Raw genomic sequence first — 24,981 nt, forward strand, 5'->3', positions numbered from 1 at the left:
GAGACAGCATTTTGGGATTCTTATGATGCTGCTGCCCAGCCTCTGCCAGGCTCTATTATCATCCTCGTCACTAGCCCCAATGTACAGATGGGGAAACTGTTTCTTTTCTGATGGGGAGCTTTTATACAACTGGTTGGGCCTAGACAGCTGCAGAGATAGAACCCCAGTCCCTTTTCTGCCCAAGATTATGCCTGCTGGAACACAGTGTCTTTTTCTTCCCAATTTTAGTGTGGAGCAATTGCTCCATCCTTTTGTCCCATATGCAAAGAAGCAAGAACTTGTATGTTGAATGTCTGTATGTACAGCAGATGCGATTCCGTATTGGCTCAGATCTGTGGAGCAGAATAGCTCACTGCTTTGCTCCTGCCTTGGCGTAGTCTCACCGTAGCACTATCTCGGGCTGAATGGTACGCAGACCCAACTATATCTCACTCCTCCATGGCTTTCTCTCTCATCATCCCCTTTATTTCTCCTACTCCCCTGCCTGCTTTTAGATTAGAAGCGCCTCTGTAGATCCAGCTCCTCTATTTGATGCTCGAAGTGCAAGGCTGCACAGCTATGACATCTTGGTTGCCTGCTTCCCCTCCTTGCACTGTTGACGTTGGAGCTACTGGAGAGATGGCTGTAGAAAGGGATGCAAATTGGAGCTGGGAGCTTTCTCATCAGGAGCAGAGAGGGGAGATTCAGGGACAAAAGGCAGATGTTGACATACCAGTGCTTCAAGGGATGGCTGCATGGATATAATTGCTCAGCTGCAAGAAGCATGTGTGTGCTTCTTCTTTTTTTAAAAAAATCAAATTATAGAAAAGACGGGCAGGGGATACAACTGAAAATGCGATGATTAATCAAGCATAGGTTGCTTTTGCAATGCACTTAGTAAAATTGCCACTCATTTACTTGCAGCACAGCCGTTCCGTTCTAGCTATATTGACAGGTATAAGCAAGATTTGTACTTTGTCGGGTATGAATCAACATCAATGGGTGTCTTGTATGGGGACAGGTGAAAATGGCTAACAATTCAGTCCTATGCATGGTTACACAGAAACGAGCCCCTTTATGTTCATTGGACTTAAAGGCAACATGCAAAGCACTGCAATCTGAAAGCTTGCTGAAATGGAAAGGGTGGTTTTTTTAGGGGGATTTTGGCCAGAGCTGCTTTCATTTATCATTCCCACGGACCCATGGAACTCTTTTCTGGCCTGTTATTGAAACCTGGAGATAATACGAGATATGTTCTGTTGGTGTGTGGTCACTTTGGGAGGGGGGGAATCTTTTTATTTAAATGGCATTGAAAATCTGCTGAAATGGAATTACTCACAAAGGCTTTGAGCATTCTCCTCCCCCCACTCCAAAATATTGTTGATCTTGGGGAGGGTGGGGAGAGTTGTAGGTACTATTTACGAATTTTTAGAAGGTGGTGCTTTTGCTTTCAACGGTTGGTGGGGAAAAAGTGCTGGTGGTAGTGGAGAAATTCAGAACAAGAATATGTTCTATATGCATTTATGTTCAAAACTTGCATATATTCAAGTTTTGAACTATGAAAAAAAGAGGGGGCATTGTATATACATTTTCAGGGCCCTTGTGATTTTTTGCCACCTAAGAACCAGAAAAAGCAAGAATGAAGAACCTGTGGTTCTTCCAGATCAGGAGTGGGGGACCTTTGACTCTCCGGGTGTTGCTAAACAACAAGGTAAGGTAGTCTCTATGGGAGTATATTGTATATAATTATGGGGTATCAGAGTTTTTAGGGGGCTAACCAGGCTGGGATAGCAGGCTTGTTGGTCTGATGTAGATTTTTTTCAATTTCGTTGTTCTATATGGGGCAATGACACTAAAGATTATTGTATCATCGTATCATATCGTATTGTAACCCCCATCACTCCTGCCCATTGGACATGCTTGCAGGGGCTGATGGGAGTTGTAGTTCAGCAACACCAGGAGGGTCATAGGTTCCCCACTCTTGAGGTAACTGGAATACAGTGGTGCCCCGCAAGACGAACGCCTCGCAAGACGGAAAACCCGCTAGACGAAAGGGTTTTCCGTTTTGGAGGCGCTTTGCAAAATGAATTTCCCTATGGGCTTGCTTCGCAAGACGAAATGTCTTGCGAGTTCCTGCGGGGTTTTTTCCCTTTCTCCCCCTTTTCCTAAGCCCTAAGCCACTTATCAGCTGATCCGCTAAAAGCCGCTAAACCGCTAATAGCGCTAATCCGCTAAGCTGTCAATGGGCTTGCTTCGCAAGACGAAAAAACCGCTAGACGAAGAGCCTCACGGAACGGATTAATTTCGTCTTGCGAGGCACCACTGTATTCATGTTTCTGCGAAAGGGCTTTAGAAGGGCTGTGAGTCCAGACTCAGGTTTGGGCCCAACCTGGGAAAAGGACCCTTCCAGGTTATTTCTTTATTAAATGTGTATATTGCCCTTCATCCGAAGATCTCAGTTTTCTCCTGCTCTGGAGGCCAATGGCTTCAAGTTACAAGAAAGCAGATTCCAACTAAACATCAGGAAAAACTTTCTGATGGTGAGAGCTGTTTGACAGTCGGACAGTCTCCTTCACAAGGTTGTGGACTCTCCTTCCTTGGCGGATTTCAAGCAGTGGTTGGGTGGCCACCTGTCATGGAGGCTTTAGCTGAAATTCCTGCATTGCAGGGAGTCGGACTAGATGACCCTTGCGGTCCCTTCCAACTCTACAATTCTGTGGTTATAGTTCCCCAACCTGCAGTCCAAAGTGGGACAGTCCTGTAAAGAATATTCCACACGGTTATTTAATTTTTGCACACTTGCCTTTGTTGTCACATTTGGGCTTTGGGGAGTCTCTGAGGGGAAGAAGGTCGCACTGCTGAGAGGCCCAAACAAATCTCTCTGCACACTCTGGCAGTCCTAACTTGGTGCATAGATAGTGAAAGCAGCAGGAACACCACCCTGAAACTTAAGGGCTGCAACGGTGGAACCTTAGGCATGGAGATGGCTTCTCAGGTCTGTTGCACCTGGGCCATGGTAGGTCATCACTAGGATCTTGAACCAATGGCAAAAGTGGGCAGATCACAGTATCTGGTTCAGGGATCCCTAAACTTTGTGGGTCGTGGGAGCTCATTTCATCTCGTGGCACATTGCTTTATTAAATTGAACTTGGACACCAAGAAGAGTCGTGATGAAAGCAATGAACATGTCCATGGAGGCTCAGGTTAATTCTGTATCTGGGGTGGTTGTCTACCAGCTCCATCTGGTATGCAGGCTGAAACCCTACCTGCCCACGGACTGTCTCGCCAGGGTGCTGCATGCTCTGGTTATCTCCCGCTTGGACTACTGCAATGCACTCTACCGTTGGGGCTACCTTTGAAGGTGACTCGGAAACTACAGCTAATACAGAATGCGGCAGCTGGGAGCGGCTGCCAGGACCATATAACCCCGGTCCAAAAGGATCTGCACTGGCTCCCGGTATGTTTCCGAGCACAGTTCAAAGGGTTGTTGCTGACCTTTAAAGCCCTTAATGGCTTTGGCCTTGTATACCTGAAGGAGCGTCTCCACCCCCATCGCTCAGCCCGGATGCTGAGGTCCTCCTATGAGGGCCTTCTGGTGGTTCCCTCACTGTGAGAAGTGAGGTTACAGGGAACAAGGCAGAGGGCCTTCCTGGCAGGGGCACCCTCCCCGTGGAACGCCCTCCCATCAGATGTCAAACAGATACAACTATTGTATTGGTTGATGTTTTACTGTGTTTTTAATATTTTGTTGGGAGCCGCCCAGACTGGGGCAACCCGGTCAGATGGGTGGCATATAAACAAAATAATAATAATAATAATAATAATAATAATAATAATAATAATAATAATGGAACATCAATAGCCTTAGAGCAGTGGTTCCCAACATTTTTTTTACCCATGCCCCACCTAAGTACAGTGGTACCTCGGGTTAAGAACTTAATTCGTTCTGGAGGTCTGTTCTTAACTTGAAACTGTTCTTAAGCTGAAGCACCACTTTAGCTAATGTGGCCTCCCGCTGCTACCGCGGGAACAAACACAATTTTTGTTCTCATCCTGAAGCAAAGTTCTTAACCCAAGGTACTATTTCTGGGTTAGCAGAGTCTGTAACCTGAAGCGTCTGTAACCTGAAGCGTCTGTAACCCGAGGTACCACTGTATCTCTAAAACCCTGATGCACCCACTTTGACATATTATTCTTATTATTCAAAAAGGAACTCCTATTCACACGGAGGGAGCCTAAAAGGCCATTCACTGTTAATAACTCATTTTCGAATTGCCCCCCTTAAAAAATCAAATTGCACCCTTGTGGGGCGTGTGTCCCACACTGAGAACCGTGGCCCTAGAGGGAAAACAATAACAACTAATTTGATTTTTAAAGAAAAAAATTATTTGCTTGGTCACCTAGATGAGATCATGGCTCACCATAGGGGAAGGAGAAAAAGGGCTCCATACAAAGTCTATTCTGTGCAGATCATTGAGTGCTGGTGTCATCGACTCCAGGCAACATACATCTGGTCAGCAGCATATTCCTTTATTCAATCGAACTTGGATGCAAGGAGTGGTGACATCAAAGCTGAAGAAGTAATTCACTCATCCCATAGTGGTGGGTTTGCTCATGCTTCTGAGAATTTTGTTGGCTCTGCTGGATTGTTGTGAGTCAAATATGGCTCTGTCTTGCAAACCTCTCTTGACTGGGAGTGATGCGGCCTCGCATTGCAAAACTTTGCACTTATCAGCTTCAGTGTAGTGGTGTTGAACATTACATTTATTTATTACATTTATTATGTGGTAGTGTTGCATGGGTGGCGCTGTGGGTTAAACCACAGAGCCTAGGACTTGCTGATCAGAAGGTCGGTGGTTCGAATCCCTGTGACGGGGTGAGCTCCCGTTGCTCGATCCCTGCTCCTGCCAACCTAGCAGTTCAAAAGCACAAAGTGCAAGTAGATAAATAGGTACCGCTCTGGCGGGAAGGTAAACAGCGTTTCTGTGCGCTGCTCTGGTTCGCCAGAAGTGGCTTCGTCATGCTGGCCACATGACCCGGAAGCTGTATGCTGGCTTCCTCGGCCAGTAAAGCGAGATGAGCGCCACAACCCCAGAGTCAGCCATGACTGGACCTAATGGTCAGGGGTCCCTTTACCTTATTTTTTTTTTTAAATAATTTTTTTATTAAGAGTTTTGTTCATACAATAAAGAAAAAAAGACAGAATAGACAGAGAATAAACAAAGAATAAAGCAAACATAAAATTTTACATCTTGTAATAACCATCTTTTCTTCATTTTTTTTGGACTTCCTCACGTCTCTCGCTCCTACATTCCAAATTTATGAAACTTTAATCAGCAACTTATCACCTTATTTCCAATCTTATTGTACACAGTTCCAATATTTTATCCCTAACTTTGAATATTTTAATCAAAATCTTAAGTGCCTAGTTTTAACATGATATTTATTCAAAATTTATCTTACTCATGAAATTCACTCATTCTCATAATCTTTTCAGCTAACTTTATGGTGCCCTGTTATTTTCAGATCTCTCATCCTTAACACTCATATAATTTACAATGTTTTTGAAGATAGTCCTTAAATTTCTTCCAATCCTCCTCCACTGCTTCTTCTCCCAGGTCTCGGATTCTGCCGGTCATTTCTGCTAGCTCCATGTAGTCCATCAGTTGCATCTGTCATTCTTCCAGCGTGGGCAAATCTTGAGTTTTCCAATGTTTGGCGACAAGTATGCTTGCTGCTGTTGTTGTTGCATACATAAATAATGTTCGGTCCCTTTACCTTTTTAAGTGTTGCACATTACATATATTTAAGGGGCCAGCAGCCTTTCCCCGCTTCTGTCGAGGGCCACATTCCCTTGGAGAGTAATCTCTTGGGGGCCACCAACTTCTCTCTGTCTTTCTTTTCCTCCCTGCTAGGTTGTTGTTGAGGGAGGGACAGCTTCCACTTGCCAGTGGCCTAAAGTGCTTGCTGAGGGCTGCAGGTTGCCATCCTCTGATCGATGGCCTTGGAATAATTCCTGTCTGTATAGCAGGGCTAGCAAAAGACTTGGGTCATGAAAGCTGCCTTTCAGCCTGTTCCTGTTTTCCCAGCACTTACACCCCTGCGAGGTAGTCAACATTCTGCTCCTGGCTGGCCACCTGCAGTCTTTTTCTACAGTGGCCTCAGGCAATGTTGTTAATGCTCATGTTTGGAAGGGCTTCATGAGATGCTGCGAGTCAGTCTACTAGCATGCTGGCTGGAGTTTTCATCTGAAACATATGGAGGTCATCAGGTTTGGGAAGACTGGAGTAGATATTTCTGGCATGAAGGTGCAAGAGACCTTCCTGTGATTTCAGCAGAGTTCTTGCAGATTGTATGAGGATCCAGTGCTACTCCTACTTAGTCACTGAAAATTACTAGCTTGGGTTCTTTAATTTTTTGTGGGTTGATTCCAGTGTTCGAAATTTGCCAGGCACATTTGGCACCTGGCTGTCAGCCACCAAAAAGTCATATTGAAAAATAAGACCTTAGAGCCATCTGGCCCAAAAATGGCATCTAGGTGTTTTGGCGACTGTCACCCTGGTTTAAGGAGCCATTTGGCCCCTATTGTGGCTTATATATCTGAGTTTCTAATATTGGCTTACTCTGAGTAAAACTTGGCTACCACCCTCAGAAAGAACCTTTTTGATGCCAACCAACCAACCTTCAAACTTGAACAGATCCACACCTCTTTGCCCTATATTAAAATGATGGATCTGTAATTCTAAATAGGCCTTAATTCTCACGAAGCACCTGCAGATTCAGATATTTGAATGGGTGTCAAAACTAAGGAGAGGCTAAGAAAACACAGACTCCAGCAGAGAAGAGGGCAAGAATTCTGATCCCTGCAGACATCATGCTTAAATCAAGAAAGATGTGTTTTGCTGAAATATTGGACAGCATTTGAACTTCGCCAAGTAATCAGCGGGCGATGGACTGCTTTTTGAAATTGCTGCGTTTGATGAGAGACAGTGACCTAGATCACTGATTCATGATAGCAACCTGACATAGACCAGTAGTAAAAAGGACGCTTGGTCTGTAATTATCACGGGCAAACTTTAATCCCACAACCTCACCCTGGGCTAGTTGATGAGTTATGACAACTGCGTGGAGACCCCTTGTAAAATCACATTTCACAGCAGCCCCTCGCATCTGTTCAAAGACTCACTGTGAAGATCCACTTAACCATCATCCCTGATGGGAGAGATACTCACTACGGAGGGGGCAGGGAGAGACAGTGTGGTGTAATGGTTAGAGTGTTGGACTAAGACCTGGGAGACCAGGGTTCAAATCTCCACTCGGCCATGAAGCTCACAGTCCCTCACTCTCAGCTTAGCCCACCTCACAGGGTTGTTGTGATGATAAAATGAGGATGGGGAGAAGAAATGATGCTACTTTGGGCTATTTGGAGGAAAAGGTGGGATACAAATGTAACAAACTAACAAATAAACAAAGGGGGATTTACTAACATTTTCATCAGTATTTGAAAGCCCCCTCCCTTTGGTGATATTTCAGTGATTGCTGTGAAAAGGTAAAAAATGTAGCCCTCAATTGCTTGCATGTTCCCGATTGGCATGTGGTCAGTTCAGGAAGCGTTGTTTGCCATTGGTGATGTCATCACGTGGTCAAACATGATTGGTTCTCTTAGTGTTGGGATGACATCTTGTTCACTATGTGACTCCTGGTTGGCTGGAATCGCTTTCTGAAGTAGAAAAAAGCTGTGAACATATTATGTGTGTATGGGGGGAGGGGGGGAGGAGAACTTGCATTAAAAGTTCAAGTCGGATTGGGAAAATTTGCGGAGAAGAGATGTGAAAAATCATGAACATCCTTGTAAACTGGGAAAGTTCACCTCCAAAATCAAAATGGGCAAATAATTGGTACAGTGGTACATCTGGTTAAGAACTTAATTTGTTCCGGAGGTCCGTTCTTAACCTGAGACTGTTCTTGACCTGAAGCACCACTTTGGCTAATGGGGCCTCCCGCTGCCACTGTGCCACTGCTGTGTGATTTCTGTTCTCATCCTGAAACAAAGTTCTTAACCTGAGGTACTATTTCTGGGTTAGCAGAGTCTGTAACCTGAAGCGCCTGTAACCCGAGGTACCAATGTATAGCCCAAGAAAAAACAGCCATTTCTGTAAATTCTGTTAGTTCTAGGATTTACAGTGGTACCTCGGGTTAAGAACTTAATTCGCTCTGGAGGTCCGTTCTTAACCTGAGACTGTTCTTAACCTGAGGTACCACTTTAGCTAATGTGGCCTCCCGCTGCTACCGCGGGAACAAACACAATTTTTGTTCTCATCCTGAAGCAAAGTTTTTAACCCGAGGTACTATTTCTGCATTAGCGGAGTCTGTAACCTGAAGTGTTTGTAACCCAAAGTGTCTGTAACCCGAGGTACCACTGTACAATTATATGATCTGTGTGTAAGGTTAGGGAATTTTCAGATGACAGTGACAAAGAACCTTCCTTCCTGCCTTCTTGATATCCTCCGGATCACGCTAAGATCTCCATTAACGATGCAAATATTTTGGCAGGGGCGATCGGAATGGCGGAAAGCTTTGGCCGTCTCTCCGCTAGCAGATCTCATCCTGACACGAGATGTAATACATACCTTTTGCAAAGATGCATTGATGCTGTTAGATAGAGACCGTTCAGTAGGCAAACATTGTGCTTTTTATTTATTTATTTATATTGTTTTTTTTTTGTTTTGTTTTTTGAGCAACAAGAAGCGGAGCTGACTTTTGGCCCCGGAACATCTATTGGCTTTAATGGAATTATGCAGCTGGAGATGGTGCCAGGAGTTAAGTCGCTAGTCCTGATGAATCTGCTATTTTTTGGGGGACCTTTGTGTAAGCATTGGCTGTTCTGAAGGGGAATGTCGTGGGTTCAAGGATGTGTTTTTATTTTTTTGGCTGAAGGGATTGTTGGTGATCACAACTTTTCCGGAGAACTTTGAGCAACGCTTTTCTGGATGGAGAAGGTATCGATGGTGGGCTGCGTTAGGACAAGTGAAATGATGCTCAGTTTGGATAAGGTGGAGATGTTGATAGGGGACTCGGTTAAGGAGGAAGTAGGTCTGTTGCATGTTTTGGAGAGAGTTATACTTCTTAAGAACTAAGTATGCTGTTCACTTTGATATTTATTATTTAGCTGTATAAGAACACAAGAAAAGCCTTGCTGGGTCAAGCCAAGGGCCTATTTAATCCAGTATTTTGTTCTGACAGTGACCAATCAGATGCCCATAGCAGTTTTAGAAACTCAGCTTTATAAGTTAGATGCCACATGGCTCCTTTAACCACGGTTACAGTCACCAAAATGGAATGTCTAATTGCCATTTTGTAGGCAACACAGCTCTAAAGTCCAATTTTTCACAGAATGAACTGACTGTGATTGATTCTCAGTTAAACATCTGGCTAGCATTGAATGAGCCATGCAGTATAAAGTACAGTGGTACCTCGGGTTACATACGCTTCAGGTCACATACTCTTCAGGTTACAGACTCTGCTAACCCAGAAATAGTACCTCGGGTTAAGAACTTTGCTTCAGGATGAGAATAGAAATCACGCAGCAGCGGCAGCGGGAGGCCCCATTAGTTAAAGTGGTGCTTCAGCTTAAGAACAGTTTCAGGTTAAGAACGGACCTCCGGAACGAATTAAGTTCTTAACCCGAGGTACCACTGTATTTGCTAGATAAAGTTAAGTTAATGAAAAACAACTTCATGCAACTGTGTAAGTTTATAACTGAGTTTATTTGTAACTGAGTTTATTTTTACCCCGCCCTCCCCAGCCAGAGCCAGGTTCAGGGCAGCTAAAACCAGTAAAATTACAGTAAAAAACATAATAATAATAATAATAATAATAATAATAATAATAATAATAATAAATAATAATAATAATAATAATACCAATTTAAAATACAGGTTAAAATGCAATTAAAATGCAGCCTCATTTTAAAAGTAGCCCATAGATCAAAACCATAAGGGGGGGGGGACATAAGGGTCAGACTGAGTCCAAACCAAAGGCCAGGTGGAACAGTTCTGTCTTGCAGGCCCTGTGGAAAGATGTCAAGTCTCGCAGGGCCATAGTCTCTTGTGTAAAGAGCATTCCACCAAGTCGGGGCCAGTACAAAAAAGGCCCTGGCCCTAGTTGAGACCAATCTAACCACTTTGCAACCGGGAACCTCCAAAACGTTGTCATTTGTGGACCTTAAGGTCCTCCGCGGGGCATGCCAGGAGAGGCGGTCCCATGCGTGAGTGCTCTAATAATAGTATTATTACTATTATTATTAATTGCATTAATATCCCACCTTTTCTTCCAAGTAAGGTAAAGGTAAATGGTAAAGGACCCCTGGACGGTTAAGTCCAGTCAAAGGCGACTATGGGGTTGTGGCGCTCATCTCGCTTTCAGGCTGAGGGAGCAGGCATTTGTCCACAGACAGCTTTCCGGGTCATGTGGCCAGCAGGACTAAACCGCTTCTGGCGTAACAGAACACCGTGACAGAAGCCAGAGCGCGTGGAAATGCCTTTTGCCTTTCCACCACAGCAGTACCTATTTACCTACTTGTACAGGTGTGCTTTTGAACTGCTAGGTTGGCAGGAGCAGGGACAGAGCAATGGGAGCTCACCCCGTCATGGGGATTCGAACCACCGACCTTCTGATCAGCAAGCCCAAGAGGCTCAGTGGTTTAGACCACAGCGCCACCCACGTCCCTTCTTCCAAGTAGCTCAAGGTGGTACACATAGGTTTCTCCTTCCTCATTTAATCCGCACAACAAATCTGTGAGGTAGGTTGGGTTGAGAGGCAGTGATTGTCTCTCAAGCCACCCAGTGAGTTTCATGGCCGAGTGGGGATTCGAACCCTGGTCTCCCAGGTCCCAGTCCAACACGCTAACCACTATGCCATTCCAGCTTTCTGATGTGAACTGGCTAGTCTCTTTTCTGGAGGCCGAAGACCAGCATCTCTTATGATTCGTGCTCCACTTTTTCTTGTTTGCTGGTTCCTCCCCTCCCTGTCCTTTGGCATTATAACTTTGCCCAGAAGAGAAAAGTGACAAAATCATAACTGTGCAGCTGAGGAAGCACAATTCAAGCACTGTGTTTGGCAACTGCAATAAATAATTACCCTGGGACATGAAACTGGAAAAAAGATTTTGCTGATAACTGTCTCTCTTGGAAGTTTCGCCCCCTCCTCTGACTGTTTGGAGTAAATTACTATCATAAATAAAGTGGTATATAAGGTGACTTGGATAACAAACCACAAGCTCCCAGTCTTTTATTTCAGGAGAGGGAGAGACTTTTTGGTTTTCCGCTGCTTAGCAATCCAAAAATTTAAAACGGCAATCTCTATTCACTTACCCAATACTATCAAACTGTGTTTCTTGGAAATGTAGGGTGGTAGTCAACTAGGTTTTGCTCAAGGGTAGACCCACTCAGGGCTGTCTTAAGTATATCCGGCGCAGATTACCGACGATTGAAGAATGGAGGATGAAGTTAATGGACTATGCAGAAATAGATAAACTAACAGGAAGAATTCGAAACCGGTGGGACCAGAAATTCACAGAAGACCAGAGTAAATTTACAGACTATTTGAAAAGTATTTGAGAAGAACAGACGACGTTTGTAGGTTTACAAGAAGTTCTGTGAGGAGTATTATTGGAAGTATTTCGAAAATAGACAAAGGAAAGGATAATTTATTAAGAGACTTAAAGGCAATATAAAGTTAAGAAATGTATAAAACGGTGGATTATCAGAGGTGCTAATGGAAGTCTAAAAAGATTGTATACGTGATAAGTTTCATGGTACATTTTATAATTTATATGCTAAAATCAATAAAAATTATTATTAAAAAAGTATATCCGGCGCCGTGGTGCAAAGATCCCTCTGGCGCTCCCCCCTGTTTTCCAGAGTTGCTGACCTTTTTACGGCGCTGCTGGCAGCTTTGCGGGGCTGGAGGAAGCGGGCAGCGGCTGGAGGGTGGCTCCTCCTGTGGGGAAGAGGCAGAGGCTCAGGGCACGGCGGTGCTTCAGTGAGGCGGGCGAGGGTGGTGAGCTGATGCTGGGAGGTGCTGCGTCCAGCCTCCATCTCTTCCCTGGAGCCCGTGCCGCGGTGGCCATGGCAGGCAGAGGCTCCGGGTGCAGCGCTGATTTGGCATGGCATGGCGGAGGCGGGTGAGGGCTGCCTCTTCCCTGGCGCCCTCCAGAACTTGGCGGCCTGGTGCCCCACGCCACTTGCCTCTATGGGCAAGACACCGCTAGATCCACTGCAGGGTTGGTTTTTTTCAGCCAGAACTCGCTGGAACCGAATAGGGGATGTAGTTTGCTTGTTACCATGTTATGTATTTGGGTTTTTTTTCTTGCTATTGTAAAGGGCCCTGTGATCCTGCGACAAGGGGCAATATAAAAATACAATAATAAATAGGATTCCCAGGATTCTTGGACAGTAGGCACGACTGTCTAAAGTGCCACGATACTGCTTGAACTGTATAGTCCAGATGGGGCTAGATCAGGCTTCCTCAACCTCGGCCCTCCAGATGTTTTTGGCCTACAACTCCCATGATCCCTAGCTAGCAGGACCAGTGGTCAGGGATGATGGGAATTGTAGTCTCAAAACATCTGGAGGGCCGAGGTTGAGGAAGCCTGGGCTAGATGCTATGTTAAAAATAATTTAATTGCTGGTGGGGTTAGGAATAGGCCTACAATGTGTGAGCGGGGGCTATGCTGCACTCCAAATAAAATTGCGCCGCCACCCTCAGTAGCTATTTGGCAGGTAAGGTGACCCCTCTTCCTAGAGAGGAAGCAGTTGAAATAGATAACCAAACCATGAAAAAAGAGCTGCTTTTGCACATTGCATAATTTTGAGAAGGTCTCTCTCATCCATCACTCATCGGGGGAAAAAACAGCCCCTATTCTAATTGCATTTCCTTGCCTTCTTTGTCGCCGCTCAAAGATGCTGTTTTTGGAGCGGTGCTGATGCTGCATTTTGGTAAACTTGGCCAGCTCCTTTGGACAGAGCTGGTTCACCCCGCTGTGCTCTTAAGGCGTGTGGTTCTCAGCAAAATGTCAGGTCTCATTAGATTTCCCTTCTTCTCCTCTGACAAAGGCTGAGCCCCCAAAAGCATCCAAGGGCTGCATCTTCTAGGAACGAGGCTGGCAGCACTTCAGGGAGAAACCTGCTGGCTCCATCTGGCTGACATCTAGCCATCCTTCAAACTTCCTGTCTTTGAGTGCTTTGTGTTTTCCTGATTTCTTATCCAAACTTTCCTGTTCCAAGGATATTAACTGATCTGGTGTGTGTGTGTGACAATATGGCCATGTTTCGAAAGGATGTGTGTCGCAAACCCCTGTCTTTGCATCAGACTGTTCCTGCAAAACCTGTCTCACTTGGGAGGAGGACTGGACCAGGGAAGGAATAAGTTAGAGCAGGGCCGTCTTTACCTGGGGGTGCAAGGGGTGTGGGGCACCTGGCTGCCAAATTCTGGGGGGCGCCAAATGCCCGCCGCTGAAGCCGCCTAAGCTCTTAACTATCTACCTGTTATGAAATAATAAATAATTTTGATCAAGCTAGAAAAACAAAATACATATATACCTAGGTATTATCAAAATGTATACCTACTGTTTCACTAAAGGACTTTTGACTTTGTGCGCTCATTTACCAAAGACGTGCCGCGCCAGCGGTCGCGCTTGTCGTTGACAATGGCGGTGCTTGTCAGGACGTAAACAAGAGATAAGGCATAAGCGTGGTGTCTGACATAAGCATAATACAAGTTAATTTGGGGGCCAAACTAAATTTGGGGGCGCTGGGCAGATCTTTGCACTCCGACGGCACATATGCTAAAGACAGCGCTGAGCCGGAGATTTCATTTGACTTTAATTTCATTTCACTTTTAATTTGTATACCGTACTATGTTACTATACCCAAGGCGGTTTGCAAGCTGTCAGAGACTGGACTTAGGAGGAATGGTGGAGACTTCTCTCCCTCCTTCTGCTGCATTTCCCAGAGAAGAGGGAGATGGTATAGATTTAGAACAGTGGTTTGCAGAAGGTCATAGTTCAGAGGCTGCAGAGCAGAGAAGCTGGGAAATATTGGGAGAGGAGCAGGAGGAAGAGGAAGCACTGGGGAGAGATAGCTGACAGACTCAGAGTCTCTAGAAAGCATTCCTGACCCCCCTTCCAGGACCAGGAGTGCCTTGAGAGTAGGAGAACAAATGCTCAGAGGCAGAAAGGACAGGGATGACCTAGAATAGGAGAAACTGAGGGGGTGGGACTTAACTCGGAGCAATGCTGTTATCTAAGAGGCAGCACCATACGTCTCTCTCTCTGTGAATATTGAAATAAAAACCTTGGTAAGAACTTCTTGTTTTTCCATTTCTGGCTGCCAGCTGTGAGGGAGGGGGATTGGATTCTTTGAGGCCTGACACAAGCTGAAGAAACAACAAAATCTGACATTTTGAAAACATCTGAAGGCAGCCCTGTTTAGGGAAGTTTTTAATGACTGATGTTTGAATGTATTTTTAATCTTTTGCTGGAATCTGCCCAGAGTGGCTGGGGAAACCACTCCCAGCCCATGGGCGGGGTAGAAATTATTATTATTATTATTATTATTATTATTATTATTATTATTATTATTAAATGGACAGGAAAGATCACATACCTAATAACATTCTGATCCAATGCAAAAAAGCCATAATAAAACATAACTTTAGAATAAACAACTTAAATAAAGCAGTTACAGATAGGTAGCCGTGTTGGTCTGCCATAGTCAAAACAAAACAAATTCCTTCCAGTAGCACCTTAAAGACCAACTAAGTCAGTTCTTGGTATGAGCTTTCGTGTGCATGCACACTTCTTCAGATACACTGAAACAGAAGTTTCCAGACCCTTCTATATAGTGAGAAGGTGGGGAGGGGTATTACTCAGAAGGGTGGTGGGAATGGGTGATTGGCAGATAGCTGTGATGAGCCTGTTGACGACTCTTAATGACTGCAATAGGTCTTACAGGAAAAAGCAAGGGGTGAAAAGGTGAAAAATGGCTTTGTCATGTATAATGAGATAAGAATCCAAGGTCTTTGTTCAGACCAGGTTTCTCCATGGTTTTAAGTTTGGTGATAAGTTGTAATTCAGCAGCTTCTCTTTCCAGTCTATTTCTGAAATTCCTTTGTAGTAAAACAGCTACTTTGAGATCTTGTATAGAATGTCCTGGGAGATTGAAGTGTTCTCCTACTGGTTTCTCTGTCTTGTGATTCCTGATGTCCGATTTATGTCCGTTTATTCTTTGGCGTAAGGTCTGGCCTGTTTGTCCAATATAGAGAGCTGAAGGACACTGTTGGCATTTTATGGCATACACAATGTTAGACGACGAGCAATTAAATAGTCCCGAGATGGTATGTGTGATGTTGTTGGGGCCAGTAATGGTGTTGTCCGGGTGTATGTGGCAGCAAAGTTGGCATCTGGGTTTATTGCAGGCTCTGGTGCCAGTGTCCGTGTTAGGTCTGGTTGTAGTATTATTGTGGGTTAGGAGTTGTTTAAGACTGGGTGGCTGTCTGTAGGCAATGAAAGGTCTTCCTCCCAGAGCTTGAGAAAGAGAACTGTCATTGTCCAGGAGAGGTTGCGGATTCTTATCTCATTATACATGACAAAGCCATTTTTCACCTTCTCACCCCTTGCTTTTTCCTGTAAGACCTATTGCAGTCGTTAAGAGTCGTCAACAGGCTCATCACAGCTATCTGCCAATCCCCCATTCCCACCACCCTTCTGAGTAATACCCCTCCCCACCTTCTCACTATATAGAAGGGTCTGGTGACTTCTGTTTCAGTGTATCTGAAGAAGTGTGCATGCACACGAAAGCTCATACCAAGAACTAACTTAGTTGGTCTTTAAGGTGCTATTGGAAGGAATTTGTTTTGTTTTAAATAAAGCAGTATTCAACAATCCATTAGACTATAATAGTAAACAGTAAAATTAAATATCAGCAAATAATAATTAAAATAGTTTACACATAGTTTTCCCCACCATTCCTCTGTGTCCAACCAGTCGTACCACCCTTCCTGTTGTTATATTGTGCAGTTGCTTTACCCCATGGTTCAGAGTTGGGAAGATCACCTGCCAGAGATAACAGGAAGGAGATTGTCTGGGCAGCTGATAACTCTCTTCCCTCGCCTGCTTCTAGCAAGAAATCGCTGTGGTGAGACCAAACCTGTAATGGCTTCCACCATCCCAGGACAGCAAGGATTTAAGGCAGCTCTTGCAAACCTCTCCATCCCTCCTTATCTGAAGATCAGCTTCCTTTACAAGCAGAGCTGGGCAGATTGCCAGGGGAGTCGTGTAATGTGCAGGTGGGTTCTTAATGCCTATCCCTTGCATCGGAGAGCCGCTGGTCTAACGAAAACGTTGGCCTGTAGGAATTGCTGCAAGCTCAGCATGCTGGCAGCCCGTAAGGAAGAAAGGAGGAGTGCGGATTGATGCCACGCGCCTGCAGCTTCACGCAGGGAATTGCAGAGTACAGTCTGTTACTGTGCAGCGTTCACGTTGCCTTCAAGGCAGCTTAATGTGATTGATGGGCGTCCGTCATCTTGGACTCTCAAAAGTGACTTGAGCATCTCTGCAGGAAGAAGATCGGAGACAGGGCTGGTTCCCACACGGAGGCCAATCCCTCGATTTCCCTGCACTCGAGAACTTGCCGCCGAAGATGTGGACTGAATGAGGCCACTGGAAAGTGCTGAGTTTTGCGGTAGTGGCTGTGCCGGCTGGCTGAATCAGTGTGGCAAGCCATTGATGCCCACTAGTCTGCCATGTGGAGTGGGTGATCGCTTTGTGGCGTGGACTTACAATGCATGATGGCCAGCAGAATGATGCTTAAGTTGACGTTTGTCTGAATGCCAAGACACAAATTTGGCTGACCAGGTCCCCCCCCCTCCAAAAATGCATGCATCTTGGCAGCAAACGAGAAATTCTACCTCGTTAATCTTGAGCGATGTGGTGTGAGATAGCCCGTCTTGTAGTTTGCTCTCTTCCCATGGAAATCTGCCGAGAGTACATGCCTAGAATTTTACTTTCAGGGTGTACCGTTTTGTGAATGTTCTGTTTTACTTCTGGACTGGATCTCACAACATTGCTGTCACACATTTTGGATTGTTGTTTTGGAAATGACAGTGCAGTGTGGAATTGTGTGTGCTGCTGTTTCTGGAGGAAATCTTGCAATATTTCTATGTTGGCATGAAACTGGACCTCATGGAAACAGCTCCCTGAGTGAGTCTGTGTGCTTACATAAAAGGAAATTCTTGCCCAGTTGGTATTAAACAAGTGCACCTTTTTGCTTTAGTACAGGCATCCCTGAACTCGGCCCTCCAGATGTTTTGGGACTACAACTCCCATCATCCCTAGCTAAAAGGACCAATTGTCAGGGATGATGGGAATTGTAGTCCCAAAACATCTGGAGGGCTGAGTTTGGGGATGCCTTTATTTAGTACTTTGGAGGGGTGTTTGCAGGCAGTTCAGGGTCAAATGCCCCTCCCCTTCAACTTGCTTGCTTAGAGTGCTGATCAGGTTCTCCATTCCTTTTGGGAATAAGGAAGAATCCAGACTAATGTGATTGATCCAGTGAGCAGATGCATTTCAGTGCAGTGCGAAAAGCCTTTGCCAAAAAATTGTTTGCACAGATTGTAATGTAGTTTAGGAATTGCTTCAGTTCTTTTCCCAACAAGGTCTTGTGATTGTTCGTTCCCTTGGGTAAATCTGGAGAGGCAAGTTTCAGCTACTTTGTTTTGAATAATAACGAACAATTTGCATAATAAACAAGTTAATGTGTGGGCAAGTGGGGAAAGGTCTGAGAAGGTTATTGCCAGTTTCTCTGTATACCTTCTCCGTGCTTGTTTGAAATACGAGTGCAAGAAACTGTTGTTGTTGTTGATGATTTATACCCTGCGTTTTTCCCTGATGGGACTCAAGGAGGCTTACAGATAAAAACAATAATTGCTAAAAACATAGGGGGAAAACATTCATTAAAAACAATTAGACATTAATAGAATTAAAACTATATACATATATAAAATCTGTTTTAAAACCTGCATATATTTACAATAAAAACAGCACAGCATCTGTCTTTCATTCAGTTCCCAAAAGCCTATTGGAATGAGGTTTTCATCTGAGGGCAGAAGGGCAAGGAGAGAGCCATTCTAGATTCTCTAGGGAGGAAGTTTCAAAGTCTGGGAGCAACCACCAAGAAGGCCCTTCTCCTACCTCCCCACCAAGAGTACCTGTGAGGGTGTTGGGACTGAGAGAAGGGCATTCCCTGAATATCATATAATCTGGGCAGGTTCTTTTGGAGAGCTTGGACCTAAGCCATGTAGGGCTTTATAGGTCCTAACTAGTGCTTTGAGTTGTGCCTGGAAACAGACCAATCGCAGGTGGAAGTGTTGTGACAAGGCAGTCGTCTGCTCTTCCGATAACCTGCCCCATTCAGCAGTCTGGCTGCAGCTCTTTGAACCAGTTGAAGTTTCTGAGCACTTGTCAAAGGCAGCCCCCGCACAGAGTGTCTTGCAGTAATCCAAACAGATTTACTGGGGTCAAATCAGCTGTCTCAAGGAACTGGTAAGGTAAAAGGTAAAGGACCCCAGAAGGTTAAATCCAGTCAAAGGCGACTATGGGCTTGTGGCCCTCATCTCACTTTCAGGCCAAGGGAGCCGGCGTTTGTCCACAGACAGCTTTCCGAGTCATGTGGCCAGCAGGACTCACTTCTGACGCAACGGAACACCGTGATGGAAACCAGAGCGCACGGAAACACTGTTGACTTTTCCGCCACAGCAGTACCTATTTATCTACTTGCACTTGACGTGCTTTTGTACTGCCAGGTTGGCAGGAGCTGAGACAGAGCAACCGGAGCTCACCCCGTCACGGGGATTCGAACCACCGACCTTCCAATCAGCAAGCCCAAGAGGCTCAGTGGTTTAGACCACAGCGCCACCCACGTCCCTTCTTCCAAGTAGCTCAAGGTGGTATAGATAGGTGTCTCAAGAAATTGGTAAGGTAAAAGGTAAAGGACCCCAGACGGTTAAATCCAGTCAAAGACGACTATGGGGTTGCGGCCTTCATCTCGCTTTCAGGCCAAGGGAGCTGGCGTTTGTCCACAGACAGCTTTCCGGGTCATGTGGCCAGCATGGCTACTAAACCACTTCTGGCACGACAGAGCACCGTGATGGAAGCCAGGGGCTTGTGTCCGCCAGGTGGACTCTGTGGGCAGCTCACCGTGATGCCCCCCCCCGGGTGGAATGCCGCGGCGCCCCTGTGTGCGGATTGCCCCGCCCCAGTACATGGATTGCTGTGGTGCACCCATGGGTGGGTTGCCCTGCCCCCGCTGCTCCGGGTGCCAGAACAGCTGGCTACTCCCCTGTCTAGTCCAATCCCTTGACATGCAGGAATCTCAGCTGAAGCGTCCGCGACAGATGGTCGTCCAACCTCTGCTTGAAAACCTCTCCTGAAGGAGAGTTCACAACCTCCTGAGGGTCTTGCTGCCAGAAAGTTTGGTGGTTTGGTGGTCCAGATGCTTCAGGTTGCGTTTTTTTGGGTTACGGACCTGCCGGAACCTGGAAGTACCGGAAAGGGTTACTTCTGGGTTTTGTGGTCGCTCATGCGCAGAAGTGCCGAATCGCTGAATCGCAACCCATGCATGCGCAGATGCGCCGCTGAGGGTTGCGAACGTGCATCCTGCATGCATCACATTCGCAACCCGAGCGTCCACTGTAAATGGCAAGGGCATAAATATTATAGCCAAATTACAGTCTTGGGGCATCTTTTTCTTTCTTTTTTCAATATATCTTAGGCTTAGGCCAACTTTTCCCGACCTAGTGCCCTCTGTATCTTGTGGAACTCCTACTCCCATCAGCCCCCTGCAGCCGGTGTGGCCCAAAGGATGATGGGAGCTGGAGTCCGGCGAGGTCCAGAGGGCACCAAAACCCCACCCAAGCTCTTTCACGTTTTGTCACTTTGCAGTAGCCGGCAAAAGTCTGGCATGACCAGGGATGCGCTAATATCAGCTTGTTGGGGCAGCTCCATTTCTTTTCATTTTCTGACTTCCTTGCAACAAATTAAATGGAGTTTTAATTGAAGATGAATTTTCCTTGCCTCTCCTCTTTCTTGGGGAGAAGGATTAAATTAACTCAGCGCAGCAGAAACAAGTCTTCCGATTTAGTGCTCAAGAAGTAGAATTTGTGGCTCCTGGGAATGCGGAAGAGCATCAGCGTCCCTGTTGAGAAGCATGCTGTGGTCGAAGATAGTGATGCAAGGATGAATGAATGAGTTGCAGAGCAAAGGGCAGATGCAGAAGTTAGGGAATAAGGGAATAAGCTCACCAACTGGCTTGCAGAAAGGAGACCCTTAATCTTTTTGTGGTGCCGAACAAATTAAGTGATTGCCTAGAAGCATTTCTGTCCCACTGTACAGTTGGAAAAAGGCTTGCAGAGATTGGGAATAAGAGATAACCCTCCATGCTCAGACTCTAAAAGGTCATGGCACAAAAGGAAAAGAGAGGGGTTGTTGTTGTTCAGTCGTTTAGTCATGTCCGATTCTTCGTGACCCCATGGACCAGAGCACTCCAGGCACTCCTGTCTTCCACTGCCTCCCACAGTTTGGTCAAGTTCATGCTGGTAGCTTCGAGAACAGTATCCAACCATCTCGTCCTCTGTCGTCCCCTTCTCCTTGTGCCCTCCATCTTTCCCAACATCAGGGTCTTTTCCAGGCAGTCTTCTCTTCTCCTGAGGTGGCCAAAGTATTGGAGCCTCAGCTTCAGGATCTATCCTTCCAGTGAGCACTCAGGGCTGATTTCCTTCCAAATGGAGAGGTTTGTTCTTCTTGCAGTCCATGGGACTCTCAAGAGTCTCCTCCAGCACCATAATTCAAAAGCATCAATTCTTTGGCGATCAGCCTTCTTTATGGTCCAGCCCTCACTTCCATACATCACTACTGGGAAAACCATAGCTTGAACTATACAGACCTTTGTTGGCAAGGTGATGTGTCTGCTTTTTAAGATGCTGTCTAGGTTTGTCATTGCTTTTCTCCCAAGAAGCAGGTGTCTTTTAATTTCGTGGCTGCTGTCACCATCTGCAATGATCATGGAGCCCAAGAAAGTAAAATCTCTCACTGCCTCCATTTCTTCCCCTTCTATTTGCCAGGAGGTGATGGGCCCAGTGGCCATGATCTTCATTTTTTGATGTTGAGCTTTAAACCATATTTTGCACTCTCCTCTTTGACCCTCATTAAAAGGTTCTTTAATTCCTCCTCACTTTCTGCCATCAATGTTGTGTCATCTCCATATCTGAGGTTGTTGATATTTCTTCCGGCAATCTTAATTTCGGCTAGGGATTCATCCAGCCCAGCCTTTCGCATGATGAATTCTGCATATAAGTTAAATAAGCAGGGAGACGATATACAGCCTTGTCGTACTCCTTTCCCAATTTTGAACCAATCAGTTGTTCCATATCCAGTTCTAACTGTAGCTTCTTGTCCCACATAGAGATTTCTCAGGAGACAGAGGAGGTGGAAAAAAAGCAAACTCAGGCAGTAGTTCTTAGTAATTAAAAAGAGCACATAGCTGGATCTAAGCGCAACAGAATGTCTGCTGCTTCCTCTTCCTCTGGTGGCTTCAGTGATGGCAGTTGTGAGCTGGAGGAGACGTTGTCAGCTGGAGCTGTATCATGGCAACACCGTAATTACATAGATAATTACATTTATGTTTATATCGTGCTGCTCTTCCACGGTGTTCAGGCTAGCACCAAAATAATCATAGTATTCCACATCTATGCTGTCACCAGTCCTGCCCTTTAACCACAACATTGCTCTCCCTCAGCCTTTCTGTTCTCATAGTACCTGCCTAGGAGAAGAGTTTGCCTGCTGTGCCCCTGTATGATTTGCTTCTCTGGCCTTGTTTCCTTCCAGTTAGGCTCTGCTGTGGGCAGGTTATTTTGCTCCCTTACCGCATTGGCTGTGAGGGGAGTATTCCACTCATGCTGGTTCAGAGATGGCAGCAAGAACCACCTGCTCTCAGATGAGGTTTCCCAGTGCATCTGGGAGGGCCTTCTAGCGGTTCCCTCACTGTGAGAAGCCAAATTACAGGGAACCAGGCAGAGGGCCTTCTTGGTTGTGGCACCCGCCCTGTGGAATGCCCTCCCATCAGATGTCAAAGAGAAAAACAATTACCAGACTTTTAGAAGACATCTGAAGGCAGCGCTGTTTAGGGAAGCTTTTAATGTTTAATAGACTATTGTATTTAAATATTTTGTTGGAAGCCACTCAGAGTGGCTGGGGCAACCCTGCCAGATGGGCAGGGTACAATTATTATTATTATTATTATTATTATTATTATTATTATTATTATTATATAAAAAAATCAACACTTCCAAAATGGGTTGTCATACGCCCCAGGCTTTTCAGAAATCCTGCCCAGATGTTATTTCCGACGGACGAATCCCAGATATTTCTGGGAAATCCTGGACGTATTGGCAGCCCTGGGCACTGTGCCTCTCGCTACCATTTGGTGGGAGCAGTGCTGTAGTGTGGGAAGGGAGGGACACACAGGGGTGGTTGCCCTGGGCACAAAATTGTTAGGGGCTCAAAATTCCAACACCTGGTGGTGCTGCCTCAATAACGCTTTCTGTTTCCGGGTTCCGTTGAAAACAGCTTTTCCATGCGAACCAGGAAGTGAGCTCTCCAGACAACAGAACACCTCTTTTCTCTGTGGCTGTGACCTCCTGGGTGACATGGTTGCTGTTAGGCCGTTGAATGTGCATGTGTAGTCTGCCCCCCCCCCACCGCGTGGCCCTGGGCACTGGCAACCCACGCTAAGCCACTAGCTGGGAGTTGCCGATGGGCAGAATTCTGTCCTGCTCTGAGTCCTCTTTGAGGGCTTTCCATTGGGGGCATCTGGTTGACAGCTGTGAGAACAGGATGGTTGTGACCACATGACTCTGGCTGCATCCAGCAGGGCTTTTTCTCTTTTATTTCCCCAGACTTTTTAGAGAAATCTGATGCCAGTATTGATGTTTTTCGTTGGCTGCATGTAACTCACCTGCCTTGTTTTTAAGTCATCATATTGTGAATTTGAAACTGTTTTGGTTGTAACCTGCTCTGAAATTGCTGTGCGATGAAAAATGGGCCGGGAATATTTATATATACATACATAAACAAATCTATAGATTAAAAAAAACACTGCTTTCTGCAGGGCATCCCCATCCACCTTTTAGCTTTCTTTTGGGATTATGTGAACTGGGTTGGTCTGCAAAGGACAAGGGCAAATCTGCTGCTATATTCTGGTGTTTGTGTTTTTAACCTCTGGAAGAAAAAGATCTGTTTTATCAGCACCGCCTACCTATGTGAAATATTTATAGCTTTAAAAATCCCCCCACCATTGCAATGACATTAGTGAATCACTGGTGCCATCCTAGAATTCATTTATGACTCCTAATGCATATAAATGATTGTGGACCAGATTAAATTACAACCTTGGGCTTTTCCTGCTGGTCCAAGACGATGGCTGCAAATGCCTTTGTTCTCTTGCAGAGGATTCAGCAAGAATTTCATATCCTGCCTAAGTCTCTTTGCTTCTGTTGAGAGCGAGAAGGAGAACTTGTAGCTTGGGAAGAAAAGTCTCCTTGACAACCGAGCTGTGTGAAACATTGCGGACTGGAATTGGTTATCATAATTAGGCTGTAGGAGTATTTGATGAGGTAAATTCCCAGATGCCGGGTTTACAGAGACCCTCCTGGCACCAGAGACGTGCAGGAATATAGCTAGGTATCCAAGCTTTGTTTTTATGTATGGGAATTAGCAGCATAATCCACTGAAAATTAACCTAGTCAGGCCCGGCCCTACCATTAGACAGGCTAAAACATCCAGCCTAAGGCAAATTTTGGGTATACAGTTACACAGAAGTAGATATAAGTCATTTTATTTATTACTCTCCACCACTGGGGATGGGAGTTAGCGGCACGGAGTGTCATTTGGAAAAAATGCCTTCTGCATTATCAGAATCAGGCCTCTGTTCCCTACAGAGTATAGAGAAATGGCTATCTTGGTTTTCTGTAGCAGAGCTAGCCTTCTTGGCTGCTGTGGGTACATATATAATCTTCTGCAACTAGGGAATGCAATTTCCAATTTTAAGCGGCGGATCAATTTCCAATTTTAAGCGGCACTGGAGATTTTGGCATGATTTGGCAGGATCCAAAGGCCTACTTTTGGGTTCATTCAAGGGGAATTAGTGGTGCTGGTGTGATGTAGGGGAAGGAATTTGTGTTTTAGATTGTGTGTTGCGCTAGGGGATTTCACAGGAGAACAGAAATTGGGAGAAAATAATTCCTTGCAAGTAGGTTTCTGTCAACTTGACTCAGAAACATTGAATGCCTACCTTTGCTTCTTCCTAGTGGAAACTGACAGAAAAAACATCATTTCCCACTGGAGATCTTGGGACTTGCAGCCCCAACTTGATTTTCAGCTTGATCTTGCACCCCAGTTGCTGGAAAGCACAGTCGTCACCCTAAGCCAGCCTCGGATGATGACAGAGGCAGAGTGGATCTGCCCTCCCTCTGTTTTCGCTGTGTTTAAGTTGTGCCAGAAAAGGAGTTAAGAGATAATACAAGTGATTAATCTCCTGCTGACTCCGGGGACTAATTTGTGGTGCTCTGCGATGGAGGTTGCTGCCGCACGAGTTGCATGCCTGACTCTGTTCATTGGGCACAGGTGCAATTTTGGAAACATTGGCCTTTTCCGTTGGCAAGGAAGGCTGCGATGGGGAGAGTGGCTTTGTTAAAGGGTGCCTGGTTAGTCGGTTGTTGCTGGTGGAAAAGGAGGCTCTGGAACTGACACATCATGCCCTCCAACATTTCTCTGATGAAAATAGGGTGGCGCTGTGGGTTAAACCACAGAGCCTAGGGCTTGCCTAACAGAAGGTCAGCGGTTTGAATCCCTGTGACGGGGTGAGCTCCCGTTGGTTGCTCGGTCCCTGC

The 24,981-nt window shown here is 45.6% G+C and overlaps 1 protein-coding gene across 10 annotated transcripts in view; it reads left to right on the forward strand.

Moving 5' to 3' along the window:
• Window positions 1-24,981, forward strand: part of KCNQ2 (potassium voltage-gated channel subfamily Q member 2) — a 139,148-nt gene that overhangs the window by 2,152 nt on the left and 112,015 nt on the right. The window lies entirely within an intron of this gene.

Source organism: Podarcis erhardii, assembly GCF_964252035.2.
Source record: "Podarcis erhardii genome assembly, chromosome: 6".
Taxonomy (NCBI): Eukaryota; Metazoa; Chordata; class Lepidosauria; order Squamata; family Lacertidae; genus Podarcis; species Podarcis erhardii.